The sequence below is a fragment of the Ochotona princeps genome, chromosome 25 (assembly GCF_030435755.1).
Source record: "Ochotona princeps isolate mOchPri1 chromosome 25, mOchPri1.hap1, whole genome shotgun sequence".
Taxonomy (NCBI): Eukaryota; Metazoa; Chordata; class Mammalia; order Lagomorpha; family Ochotonidae; genus Ochotona; species Ochotona princeps.
Window position 1 is genome coordinate 15,391,951 of NC_080856.1, and position 20,742 is coordinate 15,412,692.

The following is a 20,742-nucleotide window of genomic DNA, read 5'->3' on the forward strand; positions in this document are numbered from 1 at the left end:
AGTTTCTAAATATGTAACTGTGAACTATATTGTCAACCAAAACAAAGAACTATAACCAACTGTCAACATTTTGAATCTCACGGAAACTGACACTAAAATAATTGTTTGGCTCTGAGCAGCAGGCTAATTTACCTCTGGCGGTGTTGCTATCCTGTGAAACATCAAGTTCCTATTGAAATGAGAGTAAAATTCACCTGAACACGGACATGTCAGGCTTTCGATATCCCTTGATTTCACTCGAGCTTGTGGTTCACTTACAGGAATCCAATAAACCTTTGTATCACATATTGACAGTCGAAACATCCATTAAATGCTTTCTCTTATTTGCAAAGAATTCCCCTCAAAGTTAATAATCCAAGTACCTAATCAGTCTGGTTCAGTTGAATTAACAAAGTTGTGTTACTATAGCCACATATCTACAGTAAGCAGACTTATTTTAAGCTAATTAGAAATGCATTTGAAGGAACTTAATAAACATAAAAATCCATTTTTTGCGTGTGTGCACTTCAAAGAACATGAAGTTTTGGTTGGAAATTTTTCTGGCTAAAACAATTATTCAAAGTAAATAGATGTGAGCACATTGCTTATGTAAATTTGCTGTAGCTAAATATGAAAATGGTTTATATGCTGCCTGTCGTGTTTTTGTTGGTTGATTAAAGAGCTAAAGATTATATCTTGAATGTTGATAATAGTGAATTTCATTACTTACTTGATTTACATATAAAAGTTTGTTTCAAATACCACACTTGAGTTCTTGGCATTGGAGTATCCTTTATAGGACTACAAACATGTTTCAGTTTGTCTTGGGTGCTATACATTGAATATAGGAAATGAAAGGCATTATATAGAGATTAAATGCTATATTAAGTAGAAGTTGCTTATTTCCTTTAAATACCTAAAAAATACTTTTAAAATCTAAGACTCTGGTTCTGTTGATACTTTTAACATAACTTGCATTATTTAGTAATAGTTCCATGAGATTTGTATATCTAATAAACTATCAATTCTTTAATAGTTGTCAAATTAGAAATTTCTTTCCTAGCTGTCTGTACTGGGGAAGTTCTCCACTGTGACCGCTACTGGGCAGATGTTCTCTGGGGATCTAACTTCAGGGAGGTGGCTCAACAAATATTGTCCAAATTTCTACTACTTATAAGTAATCCAATCTTTGGGCCTTCCAATTCAGATTTGAGGCTAATCCCATCTAACCTAAGTGGTTTTAAACATGACAAATGGACTCCCACGAGGGAGCATCTGGGAGCCTGGAGACTTCACATTTAAAAAGCTCTTCCACTGTGCCTGAGGACACATTATTGCCTCTAACTAAAATGTCCATTATTAAAGACATCCGGTCTTCTTGCATTATTTCTACAGTTACTGTCATCTGAAAGAAACTTCTTTAACTCCTTTCCATTAGGTATAGCACAACCAAAGTATTCAGTTGGTACTAAAAAATACTACAGAAGTAGCTATAATTATAATTTACTGATTTTATAGAACTTACACATTGTTTATACATATTAGTAAAAATTTTCTTTTAATCACATTTTACTGTGAATTTAGCACATAGTATTTTCTCTTGGAAGTATAAATTTTACTCATCCAGGTTTGAACAAAATTCAATATTTGGAATCCTTAGATTTTTGAAGCATCTGATTATTTTTCTCTCTCATCATGCTTCAACGTAAATAAGGCATCAGCATTCCAAATTATTAATGCACACACTGCATCACTAAAGACATACAATGGACCTAGACATTCAAGGACGTTATTCCAAAATAATACAGTATAGAAAAACAAGAAAGAATACTTTAATAGTTAGGAAACATGACAAACAATCCCCAGTGACCAAGGCCAGCATCATGGTGATAAGTCATGTTGATAGTATATATCTCCAGTATATGATAAAAATGCTAATTTACCTCCGTGACCTTCTCAAGCACTTTTGCCAAAATAGTCACAAGAACAACTTCAGAAAAATCTCAGGGAAGTACAACCTAAAAAGACCTGACCACTGTTATTCGAAAGTGTCAAGGCCCTCAAAAACATGTCTCCCTCCCCCCTAAAACAATCACAGTGAGGAAGACCATGAGCTTATGATGAAAAGTTCATGAAGTATTTTCATTAGTATCTTCAAATGAAAACAAAAAAAAAAAGTTAAGGAAAAACTAAAGAATTCTACTGAATTATAAATATCAGTGTTATTTTGATCCAGAAAAAAAAATGTCCTAAACTAAAGTAAAATTATCAATCAACAAAAGTTATTATGGGGCATACGGGAAATCTGAACAATCTTTGCAATAATTTTCTAAATCTAAAACTGTCCTAAAATCATGTAGATATTTATCTGCAAATGCATAGACATGAAAGGAAAAGATATTTTTCCTCCAGCCAGGGGAAAACTGAATTAGTCTCTCTAGGCATTTTAAGAAGTCTCCATATCCTTCATATACACTGTTTTACGTAGACACGCTGAGCCAAGAGATTTGCTATTCTCCATTTTCTACTTGTAAAGTGTGCAGTGGGACCAAGAACAACTTCATTAAATATCATCAAAGGCCAAGATATATTTTACCATAGGATAATAAAAAAAAAAACTCATTCTGATCGCTTTAACAAATCCTCCACATGCACAGGTATAGATTGTGGAAGCAAAGTAAAGTTCACAAAATCCATGTAGTTACTTTAGGGACTTGGAATAAGAAAAAAGGAAGCCTTTCAAAACAGCCAAGTGTTATTATTTTTTTTACAGATGCATTTCTATGTTATACGCAGTAAGAAAGCATTTTCACAATTCAAAGAATGCTTGCTCTACATTACAAAAGCTATTAAAATTACAATCAGTGGAAAATCGTGGAGAAAAGACAAAGAGATTACATTGTCAGCAGACCAAACAGAAAAAGCCAACAACCTTAAAAATCAAGTTATCCTTTAGGCCCAAAGCATGAGAAAGTGGAGAGTGAAAACAAGGCGATTTTGCACAACTGCACAAAATGCAGCAAGCAAAGGACAGTCCTACTAGGAAACACTTAACATGGAATTTGATAATATAGAAATTTCTTGCATTACATTCAGATTGTTATTGTGATCACAACATATAGTAACCCTTATGGTTTGGTTAATCCAAAGTCAATTCATGACCTTTGCATCTAGGTCATTAAGTATGGAATAACAGAGGCCCCTGTAATGTCCAGCTCTGAGTACTGTAACTATTGCCCCAAAACCTAATCCCATTACCCCATATGCCATGCCAGTTGCCTGACTTATGTCCTAAATTCCACTGATTCCAGGTCCAGTACAACGCTCATTGATGAGCTGGTTCAGACTGTATCAAAGGAAGAATAGAACGACCGCACAATTCTGAGGTGTCATGTTGTTGGCATGACCAGCGCCATCCCTGTCTTAATGAAGATCTGGCATCTGAAGATGCTGTTACTGATCTGAGTGAAGAAAAACTACAAGATGCTTCTTCAACATGGGAATGTTTTCCTTAGGACCCAAAAAAATCACCTCTGTTCAATTTCAGGCTGGTTTACCCTATAAATGAAGCACACCAGAGAGAAAGGGGAGGAACAGACGCCAGAAGCACAGGCAGTCAAGGAAACCAACAAACGGGCTTACATCAAGCTAAGCTTCCCCACTGCAAAGCAAACCATCCACAAATTGAAGAGACAACCTAAAAAAGGAGAGAAAAAATTGAAAACTATGCAGCTGAAACAAACATGTGCTTTCCCTGATTCGTGGCATGTAATATACAGAATTTTAACAATGTCACATATATGAGCTAAATTAACATTCTGAGATTTGATTATTGTTAACATCCTTTGGCTATACTCCTAAGGAACAAGGGGTTGTTCAGTTCTCTAAAGAAGAAATGCAAATGGCCAATAGATACATGAAAAAAAAATTAAGAAATAGTATTGATAGGTAACAAGGTAACAGAAACCAAAAGCCCCCCCTTTCTGTTAAGACGGCTAAAATCCACAAGAAAGAGACTAGCAAAGAATGTGGAGAAAGAGGAACACCAAGGCACTGTTGAGAGGAAGTCAAATTATAACATCCACTCTGGGAATCAGTGTGAAGAATTCTTAAACTAGAAGTACAACATGACATATGATCCAACAATTCCACTACTGGGTATATATCCAGAAGGCTTCAACACAATGAATCAAAAGGTATCTACACGAACAAGCTTATAGTGGCCCTGTTTACAACCGCCAAATTTTGGAATTCACCAAGGTGTCCACCAACAGAGGATATGTTAAAGAAAATGATGCATAAACGAATGTTATCACACTATGAGGATAATGAAGAAACAAGATGGTAGAATAGGGTAAGGCCGCTGGTGATTTGGGAGATGACTCGTTTACTGGGGGACTAAGAGCAGACGGTACTGACACTAGATTCATTGGCTGCCATAATGAAATTATTTGGAAAATAGAGAATTATTAAACAATGAGAACGAGCCTGCTATAAGATTAATCAAACTTTTCTGTGGTTGAAAAGGAAAACCAGCACAAATAGTTATTTCACTATTTCAGGAGATCATTTTTCAACTAGTTTCAGTGTTTTTTTTCATCCATTTTTGCCTTAGTCAACATTTTTTGCATAACTCTAAGAGAAAAGCAAGCAAAAACAAACGAAATGAGTTTGCTAGAGGTGTAAGCACCTAGAGCTGATCTATTTCTACTAGCCCTTGTACACTTTTTAATATATTATAAGTAGATATCTTTTTATTTCATAAGCAAACTTCTCTCAGTAGAAATATTTCATGTAATTAGAAATAGATACTTATCTGAAGGACATCAGAATCATACTTTACTAAAAACTGTGGATTCTTCCCTGGAGCTATTACTGTGAAGGAAAACACAACAAGCTTAAATGAAGAAAAATATGGCGGACATTGTAACTCTGAAACTCGGGACACATTTCTTAGCTGAGCAGAAGGCAGAGGACTAGTTCACAGTTAGACAAATGCCCCCTACCATCTTCCACCTGGATTATACACAGATTAAAATTAATTATAAGACTCTATAAGCAAATCAGGTATCTGTACAGAATCTAAACTATGATAAGGTCAGTACAATTGTTATTCAAGAAATGCAGTTAAGACTGTCTCATCACCCTAGCACAAGATGATTAATGTCAATACAAGTTATTAACACATTTCAAATACTTGAAGAAAAATCAAGTAATATATATGTCTGTGGATCATCTCTTGTAAAAGCCATCAGTTTTTCCTTAAGTGGCCACAGCTTCTCTACTTCAGACCATTGGCCGAGCTGTCCTGGCACGACATAACAGACTTCCAGGAAGGCTGTAGTTCCCAGCTGACCCTCACTCCGCTCCTATTAGACAGACTTCCAGAAAGTCCCTAACTCATTTTATTTGCTTATAGACTAGAGGAGGTCACTTAAATTTGTTTTCTTCTTTGCTGAGAGTTTATAATTTAAACTTTGTTATTGGAAAATGCTGAACATGCTCAGTCTAGATAATAGTTTTTATGGCTGTAGCACAAGTATTGGAATTCCATAACCCACTTTGCTGGATTCAAAGGACAAATTAACTGTGTGCCTGGAAATGCTACTATACAAGCTGAAGCATACATGACTATCTTGACCCTGGATATATCAACTAAATTCTCAATCGACCATGCAACAAATCTGTGTCATCGTTGACCCAAGCATTCAGAACCTTACCAAGCTGATAAGAATTGATGAGGTTCTCTGTGGCAAGGACCCCTTTAGATTGCACGATGGGGTTAGGCTTTCCTGTGGCTCATGAATGATAATCCAAACCTAATGCACTAAACTAAATTACAAGAGCTACCAGGTTCCTATTTCCTCAACAACATTAGCCCTAGGCATTTATTAACCATTTTAAGACACCAACAGAGAAGGGAACAAAGAGATTATACTTAATGCAGTATAAAGAATCAAAGTAAGATTTCTTGAGATGAAAAATGAACTGATAGAATTTACCAAGATGGAGCAGAGAATAACAATCCTGCCAAGAATGTACTTTTTAAGTCATCTATGTAGAGGATTATATATATATACATACATATATATATATACATACACACATATAGAGATTCATATAGTATATATGTATACATAGTATATTTGAAATATATATTGTATAGTGTATATGAAAGTCTAATAGGATATTCTCAGGGTCACAGCAAATACAGGATACTTGCTATGACAGAATTCCAATTCTCATGTTAATGTGACAGTAATTTTAAAAACATACTCAATGAAGTTGCTAGATACAACTTTAAACTACAAAGATGTTTCTTTTCATCTCCTTCCGTCTCCCCCATTAAATTTTTAAGAACATGTTGGATTTATATTGTATCAGATACTTAACACTCCAAAGAAATGCCTGTGTTTATCAGCATTACTGCAAATAATACTTTTACCAAAATTTGTGTTAGACCTTCGTCAAACCAATAATTAGAAGTAACATATTACTACAATTTTGAAGATGTGTGGATATTTTTTAATTTACTATATGTATGACTGGGACATTTTTCATCTAATTAGTATTTACAGTGCTTGCCTAGGTTCCTTCTGAACTGGCCTTTTCAGTTAATTATTTAGTACAGAAGATAGATAATTCCTCTGATGGTCTTTACTTCCAAAAACCACCCTGTATGCACTACCCAATCTGCTCTTGCTGGCTCACTCAGTAATGCTAAAGTAGGCTTAGTGCCTCTATTGATGATTGTGCACCATTCCATAACCAATTTTTCATGTCATGTTTTATAGCAAGCAATACCTATTTTTGGTAAGATATGACGTATCATCTGCTTAGTTTTCACAATGTTAATATGCTGTAGGTGACTACTAAAGACATGATAAAGAAACAAATGAGCCCAAGTGATATTGCTTGTGATCAATATATTAAAAAAAGCAAAAAGTAACTTCAAAATAATACTTCGCTGCATAAAACAGATTGGCATAATATTGGTTGAGTGAATAAGCATGATTAACCTATGAATTACTAGCTAGTAAGTTGGATAATACAATGACTCTTTCTCAAAATAATGTTCTGTAGTACCACTTGTAGAAATACCAATTAGGCAATGAATAGGGTAACAACTGCAAGGGGTAGAAATAGAAAGACCCATTTTATCAAATGGAAAACAAAATGAGAGCTCCACAAAAAATTTATTGATTTTTCATTATGTGAACTTACTATGTACTAATAAAAAAAGCACAGGACAGCAAGAAAGAGACGATAACAAATGTGTTATAGATACAATTTAGCAATTTGGGGGCCTTGCCAAAAAGCTATTAGCATTTTTCTGGTGTTGATAAAAGTAGCCATACTGGGCCAGACATGGTAGCCTAACAGCTAATTTGCTCGCCTTGCACACATGGGAATCCCATAGGTGCCAGTTCATGTCCTGGGTACTTCACTTTCCATCCAGTTCCCTGCTTGTAACTTAGGAAAGCAGTCGGAGATGTAACAAAACCTTGGGATCCTGCACTCACGTCGGAGACCAGGACAAGGCTCCTGGCTCCTGGCCTTAGATAGGCTCAGTTTTGGCCATTGCAGCCATTTGGGGATAAAATCAATGGATGCAAGATATTCCTCTCTGTCTCTCCTCCTCTCTGTATATCTGCCTTTCTAATAAAAACAAAAACAAATCTTAAAAAAAAATGCTATTTCAAGCCTTGGTTACTCCACTTCGAGGCTTTCTCCCTGCAAATACCCCTGGAACAGCAGCAGGAGACGGATCAAATGCTTGAGCCCTTACAGCAATATAGAAGGCCTGGATGGAGTTCTAGCCTCCTGGCTTTGGTGTGGCTCAGCCCTGGCCATTGTGATCATCTCTAGCGTAAACCAGGGAATGCAAAGTCTGTATTCCTTTCTGCAGCTCTGACATCATGCATTTCAAAGGCAATCTTAAAAACAAAACTTAGGTCAACTCTTGCTACAACAGACAAATCTAATTAACAAGGACGGGAAGTTATTTTATAAACCCAAGCAGGAAGTAATGGCCACATGAGGTGCGTTATTCAGTGATGGAGGCACAAGAAGGGGTGCTCTACATGAAATGCATGAAGCAAAGAATGGCTCAATGCCAATAAGATGTGCACAAATTATATTACCAAGGTTCTTTACTAAATTATGATAACTAGCATATTTGACATAGTGGATTGCTTAGGGAATGTCATGTTTCAGACAAATCTGAATTTTAGGAAAAGCGGTTATGTATACATTCATATATAGAAAGGCAAAGCTTGGAAGAAAATTCTGGATGACAAGTATACCTTGGTATTTTTATGTTATCATGTAAATAGGTACAAGTATTTCAGATAACATAAGACGTAGAAGACAAAGAAGGTGAGTATTCAAGATTATATTGTATAAAGTGCTATACAGCAAAGAGCAAAGGGAATCACAAACAGAGGCAAACCAGGAGAATATTGAAAAAGTAGCAACAAATAAGAAACTAGTACCACAAAAATCAAACCTCAGCTGTAATGAAAATTGAAGTGTCATTAATGTCTAATGATTTCCATATATCGCAGACCATAATATTGAAAAATGCTTATCATATGAAAAGACATGGAAAACACTGGTTATTTAATAAGGAATGTTTTGGTGGAGTGGTGAATAAATCTAATCTGAACAAATCAGGTTAGAATTACTTGAAACGCAAATGGGAAAAATAGGAAAATATTTTAAAAAATTGACTGTACAGGGTAAATGGTTAAGCAAGACATTCAGAAAAGTGATGTGATTTGCAGGAGATCATTATAAATGAAAACAACAAATACAAGTTTGAATTCAGAGGAGAAATGGGGTCCCAAGAAAGATAGAGGGGATGAATGGAAGAAATTGGGAAATTGCAGAGGAATCATTTTTTTTCCTTCTGTTTACAAGAGGGAATATTTTTACCTTCTATTTACAAGAGGAAAAAAATAAGAAAATAAAGAAAGTAAAAAAAAAAAGAGTGTCAAAGTACCATCTAATCCTTCTATCTAGAATCCTATACGGAACATGAAAGTATAAATGCCTATTTAAGGACAAAATAATTGGAGAGAATAAACACATTCATCATGTTATTCAAATGCAGGTGAAATTCTCCCTGTATTATATCACAGAGCCTAGGCAATTCAAACGAAAATTTGTGGGGCAAAATGATTTCAATTTTAAAAAGGGATTCCATTGCAGATTTTTTTTAATAGGGAAAAAGACTCGTGAAAGAATCTGGTTTAGCAATATATTTCAGTTTGTTCTGACACAGTATGACATGCAGGAGGCACATTCACCAGCTGAGCAAAAAGACAAATGAATTGGAAACAATTGTAAAGAGACTCAATTGTGTGCAAGAACTGTGTTTATACTAACACAAGCATCAGGCCTCAATCGAGGAACATTTTCATTAAGAGGAGTTGGAACAACTCTCTTGCAATTTTATGAAAATCAATTGATTTGTTTCATCTGCAAATTCAATATATGATGTTACTTCATATTTAAGAGACTGTTATGACTATGAGGATTAGACTGAGTAGATATTTAAAAAATTTTTTGAGACTTTGAGCAAAATAACCAAAAACAAAAAAGGGAGTGCATGAATACATGATTAGATGGAGCCCCCAGAAAGAGGATTTTACAGCAAAAGAAATCGAACATGCTGGTTTAAGAATATAAAAATATAATCATACATACACTGTATGATGCATGTGATGCCAAAACTGGAGTCAGCAGTTAACAATTGCCTGGGAGAATTCCTGTCTTCTAGGTATTTGAGGTCATATGTGTAGCTGAAATGGCCCATAAAATGGATGTAAATGAGAAAAAATCCAGGCACAGACTCAAGAGTGGTGGCAAGATGTAAGTGAAGGATTCTACCCGAGGGAGACTCAGAACTGCAATAAGGAGCAGGATGTGAACAGTAGCTTAGAAATCTTGGAAAATATCACATGGCTCCTCTAAACTGGAGGAGGCATGAAACTTGAGAGGCATAAAAATCCTCAGCAGAAAGAAGTTCAAGGCATATAGGAAGAGATCCTATTGTGGGTAATTCAGCTGCAAAAAGTGATGGAGAAACGTGACCTGAAATTACATTCTAAGAGAAAGGAGAAAAGTACCAACACTAGAATTCATACTTGGATGTTGGTTTCAGGTTGGTCGTCAAAAGCACATGTTTTCATGGTCATATATGGATCATGATGCTGTTAGGATATTTCATTGCTTTTTATGTTGTTGATTTTGCCCTCACACATACATTCTGGGACATTTTGAAATTGCTGCTTTGTGTCCTGAAGGGAGAAACGAACTCCTTTCAAGAAATCCCATTCATTCAAAGGTATTATCAAGATACAAACCACGTATCTACACATAAAGTTATGGAAGAAGAAAAGAGTACTACTGGATTCATTGTTCTTATTTACTGTTCGTGAGCCAAAGACCCTCACAATCTCAAGTTCTTGTACTCAGAAAAGTAAGGAGAATCTCTATGGAGGGAATGGAGCAACGGAACAGTCACGAAATTCTGCCTCATGAAACGTCAGCAGGAGACAGCCACTGAGATATGACGATACAATTTTGTGAAATTCTTTGTCTTACAGAAATGAATCTTTTTTGAAAAATTGGAAGCCCCTTGAGATCTTTTTGATTCAGAAAAAAAAACAAGTGTAGTTTTGAAAATATGATTAGAAATTCACAAATAGAGTTCTAAATTGTTTGCTACTGTTCATGATTTCTCCACAAAAATTTACTAGGCTATACAGAGAGAACTCAATAAAATAATGCAATTAGGATCCAGCATGGTGATGTAGTGAGTAAAAGCTGCTATCTACAATCCGGGCATTCCAAATGGGTGCAAGTTGGAATGCGGCAGCTCCGATTCCAACTCAGCAACCAGCTAACGCACAAGGGGAAGCAGCAGAACATTGCTGAAGTCGTTGGGCATCTTCAGTCAGTGTGGGAGATCCAGAGGATGGGGATCCTAGACGGAGTCTAGCCTCGTGGTGGCTGCTGCAGCCACTGGGGGAAGGCAGGCATCCACAGACAACACCGGAGGGCTCTGTCTCTCCTCATCTCTTTAACTCTGCATTTCAAGTAAGTCAAATAAATCTTTAGAAGAAGAATGCAAACAAAATGCTGTGGTGTTTTTTTTTTCTAGGATGAAAATTCATTGTTTACCTCAGTAAACAAAAAAGATAGCAATTTATAACTGAGTAGTTTTCTCAAAAGGCAAATGTTGAGAAGCAAAGATATGATAATAAAGATAATCAAATTACACTTAAGATATACTCACTACTTAATAGAGAACCCATAGCAAAAACATGTGCCAAAAATATTCACACATATTATATTTTATGTCATAAAATGGGGAAGAAACCATATACAAGATTTTAGTATCATTTTCCCAGATCGTGTTAGTGAATATACATGAAAGCCAATAGCATATAAAATAAAATTTACATGCCAAAAATTACTCATATTTTTAGTTCACCAAGGAATCCTTCAAAAAGATTATTGGTCAAATTATGTATCATATTCCCTAGAACAACTTGAGGACAGATTTTAAACAACAATTACTTTGGCTGGTCTGAATAAATCAACAAAGGTTGATGCATTCCATATAACATAGACCTTATATAATAACATCATGGCTTGTTGCGGGAAGGGTGTAAAATTACAAATTGAGTTTCTGGTAACTGACTTTTGTTTTCGGGGGTAGTAACAGCTGAGTCTTTTGATCAACAGAAACAGGATGTAGTTCCTGTAACCAATGTCTAGCTTTAGATGTTGTAATTAAAATCTCCAAGAACTAAATGTTTTAGTTCCAGTAATTATAAATGACAGAAACTTGGCTAGAACCTTCCTATTGTTGCTTCTGTAACTTGGTGGCTTGCCTGTGTAAATGTCAACTGAACGTGGTTTTTATCTTTAAAAACCAGTTGCAGCGACTGCATGGGGCTATCTCCTACAGACTTGTTCTGGAAGGGGGCAGTCACCACTGGTTAATAAAGATTTCTCCAATTCTAAATTAGTTTCAGTGGTCTTCTTTGTGGTGTGACCCAACACAGGCTATTATCATACTCAAGGTGAAAACCTCCAGAAACCAATACCTTTATCACCACTCTAATTTAACACAGAACTAAGAGCTCTTACTACAGCAAATTGGGGCTTTCAGAAAAAACAAAACAAAACAAAACAAAAAAAACTCAAAGAAATATAAAACACATTCAAATCATAAAAGAAATTAAACTGTCAGTTTGCCTATGGCATGATCCTTTATGAAATACAATTAAATCCTAAAAAACCTCCCTCAAACACGCATATGCTGTGCGAACTCTTGAATACACTTCACAAACTTGCAAAATAAAAATGTGTCACACAAAATCACTTGTGCTTCTAATCAATACTAGTGGACTAAAGGAAATTAAAAAAACAGTCCCATTTACAACAGCACAAAAATTATTTCCTAATGAGATTAAACTAAACTTTCATAACCACTCCCCAAGGGTGACAGAAATTTAAAAATCTTTCAGTAAGTTCAAAACATCCTTATGTCATGCTAGAGGGCATTAAACCAACACATGGCAAAATCAAAGACTCACTCTACAGTTACATAAGCTAAAACCAAAAGGCTTAGCATGTCACAAAGAATATGGCAGCCTCTAATAACTAGGTCAAAACAATTCCATTTTTTGTTCTACAACGACCTTCAGACCTCACAGCCCCACAATCACTGTAACCCTTATTTATAACTAAGGTCACACAATGAATTTCTGCCGGCTGGCTACACATAAGGTGAATCATACTTCCTTCTTGTAGAAAACATAAATGTTCTTACTTCACCAATACACAACACAAGAATTGGAAGCCCAAGGAAGCTCGTGAGTAACATTAATTCATTCCAAAGAGTTCACCCAGAAGTTCGATTGGGACAGCCACAAACTACACTTACCAGGGGGACTGACAATGGCCTGCAGGGAACAACTGTCTACCCAGAATGCACACTATTAAAGGGTACAGGTGTAAAGAAGCCCAGTTTGTACAAAAAGCTCAATGGGTTTGAGGTCAAACCAGCCTGGCCAGAAACCCTTGGTTCTATATGAACTGCGGTTGTGTTGGGCTTACAGTAGCTTTCCCACTAGGCTCGGAATGCTTCCCCTGAGGGGAGCGGGGAGAAAGAGTATCTCTTGGGATAACATTCTCATGAGAGAAGGGCAGAATTTGGACTTCTTCCTACCCCCAGTGTCATCATTATCTAATAGAGAATAAGTGGCTGTGTTTTCTGGTTTAAAACTGTCAATTTTTCAGAATGTGTTATTTAGACATTCTCGTGCCAAATCCTCAACATTTGGTATTCACGTATCTTACAAATGAAAAGGCCGAAGACCAAACTACTGTTTGAAGCACTCATGATTCCTTTGTTGAATCCACCTGAAGTGGCTAAACATATGACCCTTTGCAGTAATACAGTAATTAGTATGGGTTCATGTGATAGCTCAACTGCCTACGCCTCCACCTATTAGCACTGGCATCCGATATGGGCACCAATTTGTGTCCCAGCTGTTCCACTTGCCATCCAGCTCCCTGCTTAATGCCTGGGAAAGCAGAGAGGATGGCCAAAACCTTGGGATCCTTCACCTGTATGGGAGGCCCAGAAGAAGCTCCTGGCTTCTGGCTTTGGATCATCTCAGCTTCAGCCCTTGTGTTCCACCCAGCAGATGGAAAATCTTTCTCCATCTCTCATTCCCTCTACGAGAGCCTGACTTTCCAATATACACAAATATGTCTTTAAAAAAACAATTAGCAGTTTGATATCTTCATGTTGCCTGATGCAATTTAGGCTGAGATCCAGAAAAAGGACACAATAGATCTTAATAGGAAATGCTTATACACATTATAACATTAAGCTAGCTTTGCTGGCTAACGTTAACTACAGATGTTTTGTAAAATAAAAATCCATGAAGAAGTTCGAAAATTCCATTCATGGATCTGCAAATTTGGCCACCGATTCATAAGACACTGAGAGTATTTAAGTAGTAAGATAAATTGGACAGGGGGCCATCACTGTGGTGTAGTAGGCTGAGCTACCTTTCTTCCAGCATCCAATATTCTGGCTCAGATCCCAGCTGTTCCACTTCTGATCCAACACCCTGCTTATGGCTTGGGAAAGTAGCAGAGAATGGCCGAAGTCCTTGGTTCACTAAATCCACATAGGTTATCACAAGAAGCTCCTGCTTCCTGACTTTAGATTGGCTCATCTCTGGCCCTTGTACCCATTTAGGATGTGAATCAGCAGATGGAAGATATCTCTCTCATTTATTTTTATCTCTTTGCCTCCTCTTTTCTCTGAAACTCTGCCTTTAAAATAATAATAATAATTTCAAAAGGTAAAGTATAACAAGACAGCTGAATGGTGATACCAGCCAACATCAAATGGGAACTTGCTAAAATATTTCCTGAGGCAACACATGGCAAAAATAATAGCTTGTCATAATTACTGATTAAACACTGGTGAGCAAACTTTACTTAATATCAGAAGCCCTATTCAGTTGATGCTGTATTAGCAGGGTACACAATCCCAGAAAAACATTCAGTGTTAGACACACATAAGTCATTTTTGAAAGGAACTTACTTGGAGATATTCAAATATAATTTCTACAATAGCCTTCCCCTGTAGATGAAGAATATATACCAGCAATAATGTATATATTTGCAAATAAAAAATCTTCAATCTCCAAATGCTCTCACTGTCATATCATTTCCTATCACTTTTCAAAAATTCTCCAAAAGAAAGGCTAGAATTTTCTCTGTCATGCATTATATCCACTTCATTGGAAGCCGCTGAAGCTCTGAAAAGCAGATGAGAGTCTACTAGTTCCAAAAGGAACAAGCTTCTCTGAATCTCAGAGGATGTGCATGATAAAACTCCGAAATCTTAGACTAGCAACTTGTTAGAGAAACATCAACCAGTGCTGGGCAAAAAGCTACCTGATAAAGTATTCCCATTTCTCATTTCCAAGGAGTTTTTAGATGTCTTCCACAATGGACTAATCCTGAAGCACAGGTTATAACTGGTCTCTCTATAGACACGTTGTATTAATCAGCCACTGACTTGTTTACGGCTTTGAAGCTGACCAGCTCAGCAACATATCATCTTCATTTGTTTTTTTTTTGGCTATATCTATTTCTCTCCTTTCTCCTCATTTTTGACTCACTGGATGAAGATAAGCTAATTTCTGTTTTCTAGAAAATCTAGGCCACAGCCACTGATGCTGAAAGGGACCCAAGAAAGAAGGGTATGAAGATGATAGTTGGAAACTACATTGCTCACCTGTATGGAATCAATGGGATCCTACTGCTGGTAATACATGAGCAAGAAACAGTTCTTAACATTGGAAGAAGCCCAGTTATGAAGGCCTTTACCTGTGATCGATTAGAATCATGTATTGGGTACAATTCAATGAATAGGAAATCAAGCGATACTGATCGGTGTGCTGCAATGACACTACGGATTTGGTGTTTTGTGACTTTTTAAAATTTGTGGGGAATCCGGCCTAAGCAAAAGAATGGGCTAATGGTTGCTGTGTCCCCAGAAGCACAATACTCTGAAACCAGAATAAAATGGCTGCTTTAAAGGATACCTTTCTCTTACTGAAAACATCTCATACTAAAAATTTACCTGGTTATCAAGGAAGCATCTCCCCCCAAAGGGAAATTGTGTTTAATGAATGTGTCTAATGATTCAAACAGTGGGATTCCACCATCTCTGGCTGGAATATTCTAGACATTGTCTTCTCTAGCTCCTCGTGGGTAGCAGCAGCAGCAACCACTGACTTCGTGAATTACAGGAAGGTATTTTTCTGATTAAACGGAAGAGTCTATAACAGCTAGGTTAGCCACTGAACCATGGAAGGAAGAGTGTTTCTCATGCTCAAGTGATTCACCATGTTGCTTATAATGCTTCCAGACCAAGTGAAGGAGACAAGCGAGGCCAACAGCGCTTGAAAATGACAAGGAAACTAAGAGCTTGGAAACCTTCCTTGAAACGGAAAACCTGAGTTACTCCATCAGAAGATAGGCCAAACAAGCCAGATGGTGATGGAGCAAGTCTAGAATGAGTAACTAAGGAGGGAGACTATAAATTTCAAATGTAGTGTTCAGTAAAGCCCGACGGACCTCTACAACTTCGTGATTTAAAAACATCAGAGGTATTATGTCTTGGCATTTTTTTGTGTTTCATAAATCTGAGAAAGGCTTCCCTGGGAACTTTCCCTCTGCCTTTCAGCACCAACGGAATGTGTCCTGACCATGTATACCTTGCGCTTCAGGGAGTCGCAGTTTGTGAAGAGGTTAAAGTAGAAATTACAAGACTTTTCTGAATTCAACTCAAATTCCAGAAAGACCATTCTTCTGCATTACAAGGGCCAAGAACATCACTAGCATCAAGGCAGTTAACAGAAGGGCAGTTGGACTGCACCTTGCACTGAGTAGAACAGTGAATGATTTTCATCTGTCCTTTCCAGACCTTGAATAACAACAGAGGCTGTGGTCATATTAACTCTCTTTAAATCTTGTATGTGTTCTAAAATGTTATTCACTATTTATTTTCATTCTATTTGGAAATTGTAGAAACAGAAAGAAAGCAAGATAGATCTTTCATCCACTGGTTTCACTCCCTAAATGCCCCCAAGTAGCCAGAAACGAGCCAGGCTGAATCCAGGACTCAGAATTCATTCCCTGTGTAGGTGGCAAGAATCCAACTATTTGCTTGGTCACCTGCTGCCCCAGGGCATCCATCCTCAGAAAGCTGAATGGAAAGCAGAGCTGGGACTTGAACCCAAGCACTTAATCACTCCACCAAATGGTTGCCCCCAAGCCTTTAGTAGGTAATTCAACCGGCAATTTTTTGAAAGTAAAGACACCTTATTTTTGTACTGAAGAGTTCAACAAAGCAGAACAGCATAAAGCGCAGTCATAAGGACTCAAATTGATGCCTCTTCCTAGGACCTTTATTCCCACCTACTTTTCTGTGTCTGTTTCCACAAATGACCTTTATGAAAGAAAGATCTTGGTATATAAAGCAGAAACCACCAGGACATTCACTGTCACACCATCTTCTCACATTTCCAATCTTTTCTAGAGGTGAGAGATAGACTTGAGTTTACCCGGGTGGCTACTATTTTTTTCAGAACCCACTGCCACCCTGGTTCCTAACTTGAATCCAAAAAGGCACTAGTTTTCGAGGAATTGACATGTTTTTATACCTTTCCTGCTATGGAATCCAAAAGAGAAAATAAAACCTTTCCTTGTGTCCAACTCAGTGGTTTATAGTATATTTGCAGAGTTGCCCAAACATCACCCTGGACTAATTTTAGATTTTCATCACTGCTGGGCTGCATTTTGATCAATGAGAGAAGATAGGAGGCTATCAGGAGATAAATTACTCACCTTTCAACTGGTGACAGACTGCCTTGAGATGCAGTCCTTCCATATGGCCCCTCTGGAGATGTCCTGCCTGACCAAGCACCCAGCTGGGACTTCTTGTAAAACAAGTGACAAGTCAGAACTGCAACATCATATATCTGATTTCCTTCCTGCCTGATTCACTTGCCCTTCGCTGTGCTTATAATATCCTAATACTTCCATGCACAATAAAATGTTAGCATTTAAGCTTTTCCCAGATTCTGTTTTCTTGGATAAGGGGAGATACTCGGAGTTCATGAATTTCTTCATCAAACTTTCCCGCCCAGCTCATACGGTAGGCATAGTCACAGCATAGTATGTCATACACCCCAGTCCAACTTTTTTTTCCCCAAGCAGTTTCCTATGCTCTGGTTTCAGATTACACTACAGAATATACATACCTAGTTTTTCATCTGTGATTTTTTTTCCCTTTGGAAACTCAGAGGAAACATCCTATTGGAGTTTTAACCACACTTTATTTCCTCAATCTCCCTCTCACATGTCCAGTGCAGCACTTATCCTCATTGTCCCTTAAATCCATCAAACTTTAGCACCTGTACCTATCACCTGACAAACAGCAAGATTTCTCAAGACCAAGTGTCTTCCTAATTCTCTTTTGATTTTATACCCCTTGAGTTCCTTGACAGTGTGTCTTGCACATATTAGAGAATCAGTAAGTGTTGAACTGAGCATTATGTACAATCACAGCAAAAATATTTGTTGGAATTAATTGCAAATGCAGCATCACAATCATCTTACATGCCCTACAGGTCTAAAGTTGGAAAGCCTTTCATGTCTCCAAAGCCTGTTTTCCACAGGATGCAAATCATTCCATTTCATTTTTGGAGGGCATAGAAAAATGCATTCAAACGAGGAAATCTGAAAGATCCAGGCACTCAATTCTGTTCTACATAGATTTGCTTAAGAATTCTATATATTGAGAGAAAAGTTTTGGATGTATCTCCATGAAAAGTTAAAAGCATGGAAATGCAATAAACCACATAGAAATTCACACTGCCTAACAGATGATAGTTTAGCCTGAACATCCTATATCCTAAGGAAATTTAGACTCTTTTTCTATACTGTTGTGGGGAGTTGGGTGATACTGAATTTTCAACTGCTAATAAAAAATGTACTTATCACTTTGTATATTTCCAGTTTCTAATATTAAAAAGGCACATAACAGCAATGAGAGAGGGTAATATTAAAGAGTGAATGTTATGCCTGAGTTGGTTTTGTGTAGCTACAGAAAAACACCTGAGGCTGGGTAACTTTCAATGTAATGAGTCTTATTTGGCTCATGAATCTTGTACTGAGGGTGTACCCAGCATGGCGCAAGCTTTCTGGCCAAGCATCCCAGCTGTGGTAGAACATGAAATATAAACAGAAACAGAATCAGTTGTGTGCAGAAGGGGCAAGAATGTGGGCAAAGTAGCAAGAAAGTTTCAGGGAAGGTGCCACTGCGAAAAGTTAAAGATAGAATTTCTTTTTAAAAAAGTTCATTTTGGTGCAAATTTTGAAATCCAGCACATAGGCAAGGCTTCAGACAGATGATGAAACTTGTATAGTATGAGAAACTATGAATGAATTTCAGTTTCTGGACCAAACTAAACCACGTTTCAATTCCTTTCTTGTTTTTTTTTCCCCCCAGGGACTTATTGAAGCATCTTCATATAGCCTGGAACTTTCTATTTGGTAAAGCACTAATGCTATTCAAAAAAACACAACTATTTCCCAGGAGGTCCTACCTCTTTAAGGTTCCACCACCTCACCATACCAGGAACCAAGATGTCCTCCTGTGAGCACTGCTGGGAAATACCCCAACCACATCCAGTGCTTAATATGTTGATTTAGTTAACCTAGAATTTACAAATGTGCTTCATTTTCATTTCCAGGATACAAAAGACAGCTCATTACACCTATAATTAAACGGTGGATCATTTAAATGACTCGAACAATTGATGATGGCACCTCGTCGTCTGTCTGCCTCAAGCACACTCTAAGATCCTAATGGCCTGAGAACTGCAAAGCCAATGCTGAAAAGGTAATACATAATTTTTTTTTTCCTCTCTCAACAGTGATCACAAGCACCCCAAGTAGTTGATGTCGCGGTCCTCACAAATCTCAGCCCCACTGTCAACTTTCTGCTGCATTAAAGACCTTTCAGAGCTTATTTCAATCGTGTTATAAGGTACTAGATGACAGTGAATTTAAGACAATTCCTAACCAACCACCAAAAACATTAGGAAGTGTTTCTTGCCTTGTTTCCTGATTTTATTTCTAAACATCTAGAATTTTAAATCACTCCTGAATTAAAGCCTCTAGAAGATAACCCGGGGGGAGACAAAGTTTCTCAATACATGGCAAGTAAGAAACTCCCACACACCAACTGCTGGAGAGGCACTCATCTATGTCCAGGTAGGGGTGAATGGATGCCTTGACAAATGGTCAGTTTTCTGGAACGCTTTGAAAATTGTAGATGATTGCTCTGAATTTGAGCCACTTTATCTGGTTTCGGATTTCAGAATTTCAGACTGGCCTCAATTCATACAAGTGTTACTGAGGGTAAAACACAGTGAGGTTGAGAAAGAGGTAAGAGGCTCACTCACAATTGTAGTTTTATAATGTCCATTTTCCATTCATTTCTGGTTTTTAAAGATCTATCTATCTGTCTGTCTGTCTGTCTGTCTGTCTATCTATCTATCTATCTATGAAAATTTACAAAGAGGAGATACAGAAAGATCTTCTATCCACTGGTTTACTCCCAAAGTGGCTGAAATAGTCAGAGCTGTGCTGATCTGAAGGTGGGAACCAGGAACTTCTTCTGGGTCCTCCATGCAGGTGCAGGGTCCAAGGTTTTGGGTCATCCTCTATTGCTTTCCCAAGCCACGAGCAGGGAGCTGGAAGGGAATTGGAGCAGCCAGGACAAGAATAGGCACACGCAAGGCAAAGATTTAGCAACTGAGCCATCACACCAGCCCCCCTTTTGCATTCTTGACACATCTCTTTCTCTTTTTGATAACAGGATAATTCTAGTTGCCTTTTGTGTGAATAGTCAGGCCATATCCACCCATGGAAATTTTATTCTGAGAATGGTGTCAACGTGAGTTTCATGAGAGCATATATCTTTGTCTATTTTCACCCAGTCACAAATGCCAAGTAAATAATACTCAGCTGGCATATAACTGATGTTCAACAAATATTTGTTGAGGGCAAGCTGGGAGAACAGAAGGATAGGAAAATCCACAAAGGAAAAAAAAAACAGAGAAATCACTATTTTGTTTCCTT